Here is a 14,673-nt window from a genome sequence, read left to right as displayed (position 1 = left end):
TAGTCAATTTGATCCATTCCATAACTTCCTCTGTCATCTCCATGTGGACAACTCCATCTCCAGTTGTCTTTGAGACATCTTCATGTATGTCCAAAGGGTACCTCCAATTCACTATGTCTAATACTTATCTTCCCCCCAAAAAACCTCCCTTTCCTTTTGATTTCCCTCTGTGAGTAACATCACCAACCTCCCAGGCACCCAGCCTCCTGAGCCTACTATGTTAGGGTCCTAGTACTATTCCTGCTGTAGTACCTAGTACCATTCTACTCATTGAGTTAAACCACATGCTGTCTCATACAGCTCTTTAGACCGCAAAATTCTAGAGTCTCAGATTGGAAGGCACCTCAGATATCATCTAGTCTAAAAACCTACCTTTAATATGAATCCTATCTACCACATCTCTGAGGATACTATATATATATATATATATATACACACACATACACATATACATATATGTGTGTATGTGTATATACATGTGTGTATGTATATATGTATATATATGCATATGTATATATGTGTGCATATATATACATATATATGCATGTATTTTAAATGACAGTCTTTACCTCCAAGGAGTTTATTATATGGAGGAGAAAGAAAGCTATGGCTTATGCAGAAATAAGCCTCATAAGGTAGGCAGTGCTGGATGATAAAAAGCTATAGGAAAATCTGAGGAAAGAACATTAGCCACCATGGAGACCAAAGAAGGTTCTATGGAAGAGGTCACCACCTAGGCTGGTCCTTGAAAGAAGAGACAGATTCTGAAAAGCAGGGATAAAGGAGAAGCACATTCCAGACAAGGACAACAGCCTGCATTAAGTTGTACAGGCAAAGGATGGCAGCATATCAAGTATGGGCAGGGGTTACTAATACAGTTTAGCTGGATTGGAGAGAGTAGAAAGGGGAATAATAGGAAACAAAGTTGGAGCCAGACAGTAGGGGGCCTTAACTGTCAGGCTGAGGAATCTGTATTTTATTCAAGAGGTAATGAGGAAACAATGGAGGTTTTAAGCAAGAGGTGACATATTCATATTTGTACTATAAGAAGATTATTTTAGTATCTGTGTGAAAGCTGAATCCCAGGAGGGAGAGATTTGAGGTAGAAAGACTAGTTTAAAGACTATTAAATAGTCCAGATGAGAAGTGATCAGGGATTTATTGAGGGTGGTGGCAGTATAAGTAGAAAGGAGAGTATAGATGAGAGAAATGTTCTGGAGGTAGAATTGATGGAATTTGGCATCTAACTAAATGTGGGAAGTGAGGGGAAGGAAAGACTCTGGTCCTGGGGATGATAATGGTTCCAGCAACAGAAATTGGGAAGTTGAGGCCACATGATGGTTTTAATGGGAAAGATGATAAGCTCCTTTTAGGATATGTTGAGTGTGAAGCACTGGTAGGACGCTCACTTTGATGTAGAATAGGCATCATGATATGTTGGACTAGAGCTCAGTGGTGAGACTGGTACTAGGTGTACAGATATTTGAGCAGTTAGGTGATATAGTGGATACAGCACTGGGCTTGGAATCAGGAAGACTCATTCTCTTAAGTCCAAATTGGGCCTCAGACACTTACTAGCTGTGCGACCCTGGGCAAGTCACTTAACCCTGTTTACCTCAGTTCCTCATCTGTAAAATGAGCTGGAGAAGGAAATGGCAAACCATTCCAGTATCTTTGCCAAGAAAATCCCAAATGGGGTCATGAAGAGTCACACATGATTGAAACAACCCAACAGAAGCAATTAAATTTCTACCATGCCTAGTGCTAGAGACACAAAGATATGTATGACACAGATGCTAACCTCGTTGAGCTCATAGCTAACTGCCCATCCCATCTGGGGGCAGCTCAAATTGTTGGGTAATTTCTCCTTATATTAAGCTAAAATTTATGTTCCTGTAACTTCCACCCACTGATTCTAGATCTGCCTTCCAGAACCAAGTAGAACTAATCTCTCTTTCATATAATCCTTTACATATTTGAAGACACCACTCACATATCTTCTCCCCACCCCCATTTTTATCTCCCACCTTCATTTCTCCAAGCTTAAATAATACCAGTTATTTTCAAATGATCCTTATAGGGTATGTTTACAAATTTTAATTTGCTCATCTTCCTTTGTACAGGCTCTCGCTAAAATGTATCCACAACTGGACCCAATACGCTAAATATGAACTGATCAAAGCAGAGCATGGCACATGTCCTCTGGACACTAAGCTTCTATCAATGCAGCATTAAGATCAAATTTGTGTTTGAGGCTGCTACGTCACACTGCTGAATCATCTGGAGCTTGCAATTCAATATTAAAAAAAAAGTTCTTTTCTCCATATTGTACTTGGAAAATTAATATTTTCAATCTAAGTAACTGAATTCTAAATGTTTCATATGGACCAGTCCTGCCTCCCCAACTACACAGTGAGCTTTTCCAGAACAAGTGGTGCACAAGAAGATGTCTAAAACTGGAATGGCCAGCTGCCTTAGAAGCGAATGGGTTCCCTTTCACTAGAGGTCTCTGACCAAATCCTAAAAAACCATTGATCAGAATACAGTAGAGGGCATTTTCATTCAGACATGGGTTATAATAGATGTCATTGCATGGCCCCTTAAAAAATTTTAAGATTTTGTGATCTTCTCAGATTTTTCCTGGATGAGCTCTTAAAGGATTATGGATTGACACCATTTCTGTTTGTCTTTGTCTCACCCACATTGTAGCCAAGCACAGGAGGGAGCACAGAGCAGGTGCTTGATAAAGACTTTCCAAATGAATAAATAATAAATACAGGATGTGTGTGTGTGCGTGTGTGTGTATGTAGAGAGAGATGTACAACACGTGACACAGGATACACACACACAACATGACAGACACATACATACATGGATACAGACTCCACTGATGGCTTGCTAAGGGCCTGAGGATTGGATGCCTCCCCAGTTCCACTAATTGACAGCTTTGAAAAATGCCTGTTCCTTTCTGCTCTAAGCACTGACCTCACAGCTGCTCCCCTCATGCACTCTCAGTGATGAAGCTCAAGCCAAGTGTACCGAGGGAAAGCCAGTGGTGAGAAAGGCTGGCAGAAAGTATGAAAATCAGCTCCAACCTGTGTACTCAAGAGCACTCACACCCTAAATATATGGAACCAGGAATACTCCCCAGTCACCAAGATCCAGTGAGCATACGACTCCCCAAAAGAATACTCACATAGTCACACACATGCCCATCAAACACACATCTCAGTCACTACCATCACTCTCCCACCACACAGATCCAGGCACTGAAGTCACACACCTCTAGTGTCTCTCTCTCTCTCTCTCTCTCTCTCTCTCTCTCTCTCTCTCTCACACACACACACACACACACACACACACACACACACACACATACACACATACACACACACACATACTTCACAGTACACATACGCTGAAACACCCACACACCCAGATACAATTACACAGGCATACACCCACACATGACACAAACTCCCACCCCTGTTGCCATGCCTACCTGGTCACCCACCCCTAGACACACACAATTCCATGAACCAGGGAACAGATACACACACCCTAGTCATAGTTCCCCAGGCTCTGGGAGGGAGCTGTGGAGGACAGGCCCATGAGGGGTGTAACTGTTCACTGCAAGGATGCTAGAAGATAGGGAAATGTACTCTCTTCCCAAACAAATAGGAAACAATTTTGTAAGAGTGGGTAAAAATGATATTTCCCTTTCTTTTTTAAATTGATCATGAGTAAAATATGGCATGTGTTGTCTTACTCTACCCACCTCCACCAATCTATATCAGAGCATAACCAGGTAGCCATGGGAAGAATAGTGGAGGTAGTACTGGCTTGAAAGAGCAACACTGCTTAGTGGATAATGTGCTGGACTTAAAGTCATGAGGACTTGGGTTCAAATCCTGCCTTAAACACTTACTAGCTATATGACTAGAGTCAGGAAGACTCATCTTCCTGAATTCAAATTCAGCTTCAAACGTACTATCTGTGTGACCCTGGGCAAGTCACTTAACTGTTTGCCTCAGTTTCCTCATCTATAAAACGAACTGGAGAAGGAAATGGCAAACCACTCCAGTATCTTTGCCAAGAAAACCCCAAATGGAGTGACAAAGAGTTGCCCATGACTGAAAATAACATGTCACTTAAGATCCCTGTGCCTCAGTTTTCCTGTCTGTAAAATGACAAGGTTGAATTTGATGATTTTTAAGGTAGCTTTCAGCTTTAAATCTATTATTCTGAGAATCACAGTTCTAAAGCTAGATGGCACTTTAAAGACTTTGACTTCATAATTTTACATATGAGGAAACTAAGGCCCAGAGTGCTTAAGCATCCTGCTTAAAGTCACTCAAGTAATATGGCAGAATTCACACCTGGGACTCTCTGACTTCAAACTCACCATCCAGCCCTCTCTTAGGGCCTCCCTTTCTTCTTCTGGAAAATGGGGAACTAAATGATCTCCAAGCAAACCTTCTAGGTCTCCCATTTTCTGCTCTAAGTTGTCAAAGTGACTAAATCCGAAGGGGCTCTTAGAGATCATCCAGTACAAGGTAAGGAGGGATGAACTTGTTTTTGTTTCTTTTTTGATATTTTGAGAACTTCATTTCAACATAATTGGTTTCCTTTTTAATCCTATATTTTATTTTATGCATTTAAAAACATTTTTTCTGAGAATATCTCGACAGTCTTCAATCAGATGCCAAAAGGGTCCAGAACACATCACCTTCATCTTTATCACCAACACCATCATCATCATAGCTAATATTGAAATAACACTTTAAGGTTTATAAAGCTCCTTAAATAGTTTCTCTTATTAGATCCTCACAACTCTGTGCAGTAGGTGTTATTATTGTCCCCATTTTACAGATGAAGAAACTGAGTCTGAGTTGTTTGCTCATGGTCACATAGACAGCACGTACAGGTCTTTCTGACTCTAAATTTAGCACTCTATTAACTATACTGTGTATCTATTGTCAGTTGTGTTTATTTGTGCTTGTGTGGGGGTAGAGGTGGAGGGGGGAGGGTTGTGTATGTATAGCACTTGATGATTATATATTTATATCCACATGAAACGACTAAAACAGATTTGCTGACCTGTTGTTGTATGGCTCTGACGATTAATTCACAGCCATGTGGTTCAAGCCTGTCTTTGGACAGCAAGTGGGAGGAGGACAGGAATATCTTTGGTGAGAATGAAGCTGTAGGTCCCTTTATAGGAATCCCAAATGGAACACAGGATATGTGGCTAAAAGTCTAGTCTGGTTAATGGTCTGTGGAAACTTGGTCAAGTCATTTTCCCTCTCTTGGCCTCAGCTCTTCATCTGCAAAATGAAAATTTTGGACTTGGTATGTAAGGACATTTTCTGCTCTGATATTCTCCAAGTCTCTGTTTCCTTCTAGCATTTGCATTCCCAGATTCTAAAAAGTGTAAAGAATGTGACTGGAATATATTCCCTCTAACTCTTAGATTCTTTCATGTCTTTCAAGGGCTCATGTATTACCTCTTAACAGAAGCTGTTCTTGATCCCCCATGTTGTTAGGGTTCTTTCCTTCAAATCATTATATGTGTGTGTGTACATGTGTATATACATGCACACACTTATCTGTTACATGTTGGATTTCCACCTCCAGAGGAGCATCAGTTCCTTGAGAGCAGTGATTGTTTAGTGATGCCAGTGCCCAATACATAGTAGGTACTTAAGAAACACTAGTTGGATTGTAAAGACAAACAACTTTGAAAGACTTAAGAACTCTGATCAATACAATGGTCAACCACGGTTTACAGAAGACTGGTGATAAAGTATGCTGCCCACCTCATGACAGAGAGAGGAAGGCTTCAGGGTACAGAATGCAATATACATTTTGGGACCTGGCCAATGCCAGAGTTTGTTTCATTTGACTATGTGCGTTTGTTATAAGGGGATTTTTCTCCTCAGTGTGGAAAGAGGAGGAGTAGGAAGGAAAGAAAATAAATGCTTGTTATTTGGAGGGGAAAGGCTCTACTTGAAAGAAAGAAAAGAATAGAGGGTGGGAGGAAAAGAAGGAAGGAAGAAAAGGACAGAGGGAAGGAGAGAGGTTTTTTGGATTGGGGAGAAATTAAAAATAAAGAGCATGGGAAAGGTAATTTGAGGGACTTTGAATTAATGAGGAGGTGCAGACTCAGGACTGAGTAGCCTTCTCAGAGTTATCTGGGTCAAGCTCCAGGGACCCCTGGAAGGGAGTCCAGTAGCACTAGCCCCTGGAAAAGAAGAATGGGGCTCTGATAAGGGGCCAGGGAGCTTTGCAATGAAAGCCTGGACCCAAAACTTCTTCAGAGAGGAATTTCTTTGAACCTGGGTCATTGGAATCTCCTGGGCTAGCTGAGGTTCTAAGCTCTAAGAGGTAGTTTCTTCATCTGCAAATTGGGCATAGCATTCCTACTGCTTATCTTGTTTCCAGGGACAAATGAGACAAAAAAAGTACTGCGTGAATATCAGCTACTACTATCTACTTAATTGTTAATTCTCTATCCCTCAGATTATCTCATGTTTTCTTAAATGTTACATGTTGTATTCCCAGACAGAATGTAAGGTCCTTGAGGCCAGGGAGTGTTTTATTTTTCTGTCAACTAGTGCAGTACCTTGCATAACGTAATGCTATAAGCTTGTTGAAATGAATTGAAACTTCCACATAGATTCACATCCACAGGCAACCAACAAAGATCCACAAAACAAACATGAAAACCCAACCATACAAACCTTGGTAACACCCACATAATGTTGCTTCCCCCTTCCTTCCTAGTCATAAATACCTAACCATACAGACGTACAAACTAAATCATACAAACATCTTATGCGTGTGCACATGGGTGTACATGTACACACACACAAACACACACCCCACATGTGCAAGTCCCCCTAGTGGAGATTGAGGTCCCCAGTCCCTAAACATTTTTACAAAAGGAAGTAGTATCTTGGAGGGTGCTGGTGCATTCTCTCCTAGATCCCTGAATCAGGCTTCAGTTGAACAGGTGAATCCACTTATATGACCTTGAATAAAGCAATCCCCCTCCCAGGATCTCAGTTCTTCCATCTGTAAGATGGCAAGATTCATACCTGCTCTGCCTCCCTTGCATTCCCTCCCTGTTGTGCTGTTTGCAGAAAGATAGAAAATGGAAAGTATTTAAGAAGGAAAGCATGGAGGCAAACGCATAGGATTATTATAAATATGGCTTAACTGAGTCTTGTTAAGTACTGTCAACAGCAAGGAGAGATACCATTAATAATTAAACTGCTAGTATTAATCACAGTAATAGGAATAACATGGTTTAGGCCCCCACCAGGTATTTCAGTACCTTCAGACAATAATTTCTTGTTAGCAGCCATCATAGTTGCCTGGTAATGCCTGCCCAGCCTTCTCTTCTATGCTACCTTTCTGGTTTTTATGCCTCCTCTTCCAGGATCTCACAGTTGGAAAGGGCATAAAGGAAGGGGATTCTAGTCCAATCTACCACCCACTACAAAAATTGCATCATAGCCTCACAGTCATCTAGTTTCTATGCATCACTTTCAGGAATGAGAAGTCCAGTACATTATAAGGCAGCTTTTCCACTGATGGACAGACCTGATTGATGGAAAGTTCTTCCTTTTGTTGAGCTGAAACCTGCCTCCCTCTATCTTGCATCCATTGGACCTGGTTCTGCCCTCTGGAATCAGAGAACAAACTTCTTCTATATTCAAGACTTTCCAGTTCTTGAAGACAGCTCTGCTGTGCTTTCTCTAATCCTTTTTTCTCCACCCCCCCATCTCTCCCACCTCCCCAAAAGTCTTCTCAGTGTTTTTAATCCCTTTGGCCTCTCTCTTCTGCACCCACCTCTGTACTCAGTTCTCCTGCATCCCAAGCTACAATGACTCTTAGCCTCCCCTTGGCTTAACATTTCATCTCCAAATCACTCATCGCCAACAGTATGAAAAGCTGGCTGTCTAAGAGGGCTGTGAATACCTAGAAACCATCTGGCCCACACCCGGCTTGGCTTTTGGATATTGGACAGGGTTCTGGCCGATGAGTCGACTTCTTCCCATAATTATGCAGTTGCCCTTTTCCCAATGAAAGTGCCATGCCTGAAGTGCATCTGAATGCAGAACTGACAGGCAGAGCTGCCGATGACTGCTTTTTGAACATGAACCGGAGCACAGAATTCCTCTGACCCTCGTTACTGTCATATTAGTGGCAGAATCAGCTCAAATTTGCCCTGTAAATTACCAGTCCAAACCAACTAATTCATAAACTGTGAGAGGAACTGGGTCTCAGCTCATCAGGGAGCCAAAATTAACCTTGAAATCTACAAAACGCTTATGAGTTTGGACTCCTGGATTAGCATCTTTGCTGAGGGTATTTCTTTGTTTGAATCACTGGCTCTTAGAACTGAAGGGACCTTAATAATTATCTAATCTAATCCCTTCATTTTACAGATGGGGAAACCAAGGCCCAGAGAGGAGACATGACTTCCCTAAGGTCATAGTGATAGAAATGAAATCAGAAATTCCCTTCTGGAACTGGTTCCCACTCTATCATTTAGTAACAGCCCAAGGAAGAGAGAAAGTAGGCTGGTCAGGTTCACTTTCTCATCTCTCTCTTCAGAAACATTTCTGTAGGTGAACAGGATTGGCAAGTGGAAGGGGTAGGAAGGAGGGGAATGCTAAAGTAGAGTCTATTATCTGAGATTCTTTTATGGGAGTCCCTTCCATGATGAAACTAGGAAGACAAGACTTGTATGGGATTTAGAGGCAAACACCTTCATAGGGAGGTGTCTTCTTTGGTCTAATTCAATAACTTCTGAGAAAGAGAAAAGAAATTCCCTACTAAACTGGCTCTCAAGCGAAGTAGTGAATGGGGAATATAAAAGCATCCTTTCTCCCCGACAAACTCCAAGAGCGATGGAAGATTTTATTTCTATTGTGTTTTATAATTACAAAATACTTTCACCTACACTATCTCATTTGATTATCACACTATGCCTAGACTCAGACTGCATGCTAATCCTGACGGATATTTACTAACGGTGTGTACCTAGGCATCTCTTGACTTCTTCCATCTTCAGTTTCCTCGTCTATAAAACAAGACTAATAATGCTACCTCCCCTCAAAGGGTTGGTATGAGAATCCAGTGCAATAATATAAGAAAATTGCTTTTCAGAGCTTAAAACTGTCATGGTTATCTTCATTTTACAAATGAAGAAAAAGATTCCCAAAAGGGAAAAGACTTGCCCAAGGTCACATTGCTCATGAGCTTTGATGCTGGTATTCAAATCCAGATCTTGTAACTCTTCTAACTTTTATCACTACATCAAAATACCAAAATCCAGCACTGACTGTGTTCATAACTGGAAACCCTCTTCAGAAAATTGCAAATTAATCTTCTACCCTAGCTTGGCAGGTAGACTGCTATTTCAAATAGCTAGTCCAGAGAGTTTACAAAAGATCAGGAATTAGGATGACCAAAAACCATGAAGAAATTTTTCAAGCTGACATCTTAGGCTACGTTTTAGGAAAAGGGAAGGGGCAAGCAGGTGAAAAAACAAGATTAATAGTAACGTTCTTTTAAAATGCAGATGAGGCTACTGACCTACCCATAAAAGGGCAAATGCTTTTGTTTCTCCAACATTGAGGACGAGCTACAATACGTTTAGCCATATTCTCCTGCCCAGTCATTCTCATGATCAACAATGGATATTTCCTTCTAGAGTAGTTTGGGATCAAGGAACAAAAAGCCAATCACCTGTATAGGGCTCAAGCATATAAGTCAGATCTCATAAACACCATGTGCTAACCCTCCAAACTAACCCAGCTAAAATACAAAGGGTGAAACACAAGTTTCCACCAAGAGAGAAATAAATCTCCCCCCAAATACATCAGACATTTGCTGGCTTTTAGAAACCCTATAATCAAAGTCTATTATTCTTGTCCCAACAACTAAGATTCTCCCTGAAGCTACCCCTCAACTTCAACCCTGCCAATAGCAAGAGAACCCACTAACCTGTTCCTGCATCTGAGACCCTCTCTCTCCTGTCAAGAGACAATACAAAGCACATCTGCCGTAAGGTGGATAGAAGGATAGAAGGGAAGCTGGCTAATGTCTGCTTTGCTTCTTTCCACAAGAGGACAAGCAGTAGATTATTCATAACAATTATTCACAATCCCTTGCCGCTCCTCTTTGGTTGTTTGCAAACTTAAAAATGTGCCCAGGGGCCTTAGCATTGGGTGAATCAGCATAAATTAAGTCAAACTCCTAGAACCAAAAGGGAGCAAAATCTCTCTAGAACACAGGGGCTCTGTGAAGAATCCAGCCCCTAAAATCAACCGCTCAGCCAGACATCCTTTCATCCTCCCTACCTTAAAGCCAGCTGCTTTTGAAATGACTCTGCTACCTGCCAGACTGATTGTGTCCCTTGAAAGTTTGGTTTTGGCGGCTTTGAGGCCAGGCATGGGCCAGTAAGGCAACCAGCCCCCGCCTGACTGGTGAATTAGAAACCCACTGGTCTCTCCCTCTGGCTTGCTGCCTGCCACAGCAAGACTTTTCAAATAAAAATTCGCTGTCATTTTGGAAATGTGATAATTCCCCAAGTGTTGCTGGCTGCTGCTCCACCTTCTTTAGGGGAAAGGCCCGTAGAGCTATACGATGGGAAAGGTGTCAGAAACAATTGCAGTGAATGACTTAAGGAAAAACACATCCGATGGCCAATTCCCTACAGAGGGCTAGAAAAAATCCAGCCCAGTGCAAAGTGTTTATGAATGTAATTGATAGAATAATCATCAGTGTATGAGACAAAGGAGAACAGATTTTAACATCATAACCTTAGGGAAACAGAACTCAATTTTCTTCATCTCGGAGCTACCAAACTAACTGGTTTATTGATGATAAGATAGAAAAATTTTTGCAAATGAAAACAAGAAACCTAGACAGTCATCTTTCAGCACAAGCTGTTTACCAAATTGTTCAGGGCTTGCTCCCTCCCCAGCAATACACACACACACACACACACACACACACACACACACAGCTGTGAATCAGTGGCTGGATTTTCAAGTACAAGATATAGATTGGGAAGAGATCGGGTCCTGGCCAAATGATGCTCCCAATCTGCCTGCAGAGGGGTGCATGAATAATTGAAAGTGCTAGCCTAAGGAAAGGGGTGGGGGAGTGGACAGAAGGGCGAGATGAAAGAAGAAAGATGTTTGCTGCAATGGAGGCACTTCAGTGTCTCATGGGGTGCCTCTGAGGGTAGACTTCACCATCCAAACCAAGACAACTGGATTGCTCCCTCCTCTGTTAAATGACAGTGTTGTGCTAGGTGATCTCGAAGGTCCCTTCCAATTCTAATATTTTATGACTTAAAGTACCTAGAAGCAAATCATGGCTCAAAGGCAAGAGGTTGTGAATCACCCTTTTCCCTCTCCTCCCCACCCTATTTCTTGGAGATGATTTTAAAGCCATGTTTTCCTCCCAAGCAAGGCTGACTTTATTCAAACTGTTGGGGTCAGCCATCCAGAGACAGTCCAATTGCAAGTCCATCAGTTCCCAGCTGCTCCTGTCTTGGCACATAGTAAGCACTTAATAAATGCTTTTTCATTCATTCATTTATTCATTCTCTTCACCCATGGTAAGAGCTTTTTTTAAAAGTAATCAAATAAGGCAGTCATGACAGACTTTTCTCCAAAAAACCATGGAGCTGGTGTGGCAGGGAAGGATCACCAAGAACAGATCGGGTTTTCTAAAGCTTTTCTCTTCTTACAAACCTCCACAATGAAGAAGGAAGAGTTGGTTTGCTGGCTTTTTGACTGAACTCAGAGCTCTGTCAGCCCTCAGCCCTCAGATACAAAGCATATATATTTATAGATCTTGTGTGGGGAGGGAATATCAAGGGCTAATGATCAAGCGGGACTCCACCAGAGGCCCCCATTGACATTGCTTAGGAACTTGGGATGGCTTTTTAAAGTCACTTTCCCTCCACCAGCTATTCCACATTCCCTGATTCAGCTAAGAACAAGCAGAGCAGAGGAATAATGAAATGATCAGGCTCCAATCTGCTAAACAGCAATTTCTGGGTCTTTTTCAGCACACACAGCTTTTATCAAATTGGTATTCTCCTCCTGAACACAAATGGCTTATTAGACATGACCCACTTATTCGCAGCGTCTCAGTACCATTAATAACAGTTTCTTTTGTGATTAAGTGAGTGGCTGCAAACCTTTCCTCTGGCATGAAGCTCCTTGGGCACTGCTGGTCCTAGTAGAGGCAGGTTACAGTCACTCCTTTGCCACAACTATTTCGTGGCTTTACTAGCCAGCATTAGCTTTCTTTAGTGTGTGGGCAAATTCCTTTTAGCAGATGCAGATATCTCCCCATCTCATTTACCAGCACCCAAATGAGAGAGGAAGAGTCCACTCTTCTTCTTAACCAAAAGGTAATTTATTTGAGAATTACTTTGTTCCAAAATGTGGACTTTGAACCCAACTCAACTCTTCTCCAAGGCTATAATGGGGCTCAAGAATATCAGTTGTAACTCTGGATCTTTATTAAAAAACAAACACAAATAACAACACAATGCCCAGCAGAGTCCCATAATGGTTTGGCTCTCTTGCTCCCTATTTGGCTCTCTTGCTCCCTTCATCTCCTCACTGTTCATCTCCAGGGGATCTGCCAGTGATGGAGTGGTGCTAAATGTCAGAGGCATACTCCATATGCCTCTTGGGGACTTGGGACTAGAAGGATAAGCCCTTCTATGGAGTACCCTCAAGTGAAAGTACTAACTAGGCAACAGGGAAGAGAGGTTTGCATTCATAGGATTTCTGATTGAAGGGAAAGTAACCAGAGATACTACTGAGTTAGGGAAGGCGGTGGGAGGGGGGAAGGTGACAGATTTGGAAGGGATACGTCAATGTGAAGGTTCCTAAAATAAAGAACTTAAGAGTTGTGGCTCAGGAAGGTCACACAACCCCTCCAAAGCCTTGTTCTATCCAGTCTCATAAACTTGCTCTAGATAGATTAACTCCAGTTGCTAACTTGGGTTTCTCTTTTGCCAGGATAAGACCATCTAACACTGTGACATCTATTTGCCGTTAAACATTCATTCCGACAGCCAAGAATTGAGGTTTTCCAGCCTCAAGTCCTCAGGGGTCTTCAGAATTGCATGAGCAGCATCCTCTGCCCTCAGCTTTAAGGCAGAGTTCTTTCAGGCTAGACTTGGAGGTGAGGGAAGAAATTGAGAAAAAATCCACTTTATCCCCAGGGTCCTCCTCCAGCAAACAAAGACACTGGGCAGGCACTCTTTCTTTATCAATCTTCAGTTGGCCGCAGCACCTGGGGCACAGTCTCTTTTCCCTAACTCTGACCCGGGCTCTAAGATTCACACTTAATCTATTCTTGTCCCATCTCCTAGGCAAAACTCCCACACCAGAAGAGATACCTGCAGAGCCATCCTGGTCAAGAGTGGGGATCCTATTTCCCCAAAATACAAAGGGATCAGGCAAAGGACGAGTAAAATCAGCCCCACAAGAAGAAGCCCCTCCAATCTTTAAGCTGTAGCTTTCCATTTGACTGCTGTATAGTATGGGAAACCAAAATCAGGAAGGACAAGGGTGAAGCTGGAACAACCCCAGCCCCCGCAGGGGAAACCCAGGGGAGTCCTTAGTTGTGGGAGAGTATGGCAGGGGCCAGAGAGGCCCCGACTGCCACTCTACGTTCTAACCAGCCAAAGCCCAGCCGAAGCTCAGCCTTGGGGTGGCCCTTGGGGAAGGCAGAAAACCAAGTTTGGGCTCTACGTTTCTGAGACTGGAGCTGGGGATGAGCATGAGGACACCCTGGCCTCTCACTCCAATGGGAGCTGAGTTTAAGACACAAGCGGGGAGCAGGGAGAAGGTGAGGGAAATCTATCTCCCCTGCCTCTCCGAGGTACTAGAAAACCAGACCCCTCATCCCCGTCATGGGTTGGGGAGTACTGCGGACCTCCGAGACTGGTGCCCCCTCCCCAAGCTGTACATTCCTGAGAGCTGAAGGCTGGGAAAAGAGGAGAGCCCCTGACCGGTCTCCCTCTCTTTATTCCATGGGGCACAGGAGAGGTGGACCCAACTGGGACTGCCCCACACCCCCTTCAAGCTCTGGCTTGCCCAGCTCTGCGCTCAACAAGAAGCTTGGAAAAGAACCCTGCCCCCTCCCTCACTTTACTCATCGGGGCACGGGAATACAAGTAGAGGGTGAGGTGGGAAACGGGCAGGTCCTAGTTGGGAACCCCAGCTCAGCTGGCACTCCCAGAATCTTGAGCACAGTGAGGAGCTAAGGGATGGTATGTGAGAAAGGGGGAGGGGTGGGGAAGCCCCGGCCCCTAGGTCCTCTCCCCAGGGCAGGAGAATGTGTCCGGACAGGGACTCGGACATTCAGTTTAGTCCAGTCGGGAGCCGGGGAAAAGGGTACCCCAGTAGACCTCTTTCCCTCCCTAAAGCACGTGAGTGCGTGATACCCCCAATCTTAGGGCTCCTCGCCCCCACCCCCCAAGCCTAGCTTTTCCTCCGCCCAGGGCTGGGATCCCCGGGCTGGTCAGGGTACTAGGAGGGGAGTTAGGAGAGGGGGAGGGGAAGGGAGGGGAAAAGTGGGATGGGGCGGGGCAGGGCGGGACAGGGACAGCCTGGGGGA

The 14,673-nt window shown here is 43.4% G+C and overlaps 1 protein-coding gene across 1 annotated transcript in view; it reads right to left on the bottom strand.

The window, feature by feature from the left end:
- Positions 1 to 14,673, bottom strand: part of VSTM2L (V-set and transmembrane domain containing 2 like) — an 82,354-nt gene that overhangs the window by 66,868 nt on the left and 813 nt on the right. The gene's annotated exons all lie outside the window — the stretch shown is intronic.

This window comes from Notamacropus eugenii, chromosome 1 (assembly GCF_028372415.1).
Source record: "Notamacropus eugenii isolate mMacEug1 chromosome 1, mMacEug1.pri_v2, whole genome shotgun sequence".
In the NCBI taxonomy this organism is placed as follows: Eukaryota; Metazoa; Chordata; class Mammalia; order Diprotodontia; family Macropodidae; genus Notamacropus; species Notamacropus eugenii.
Note: the sequence above shows the minus strand (reverse complement) of the source record. Positions and strands in the feature narration are given on the sequence as shown.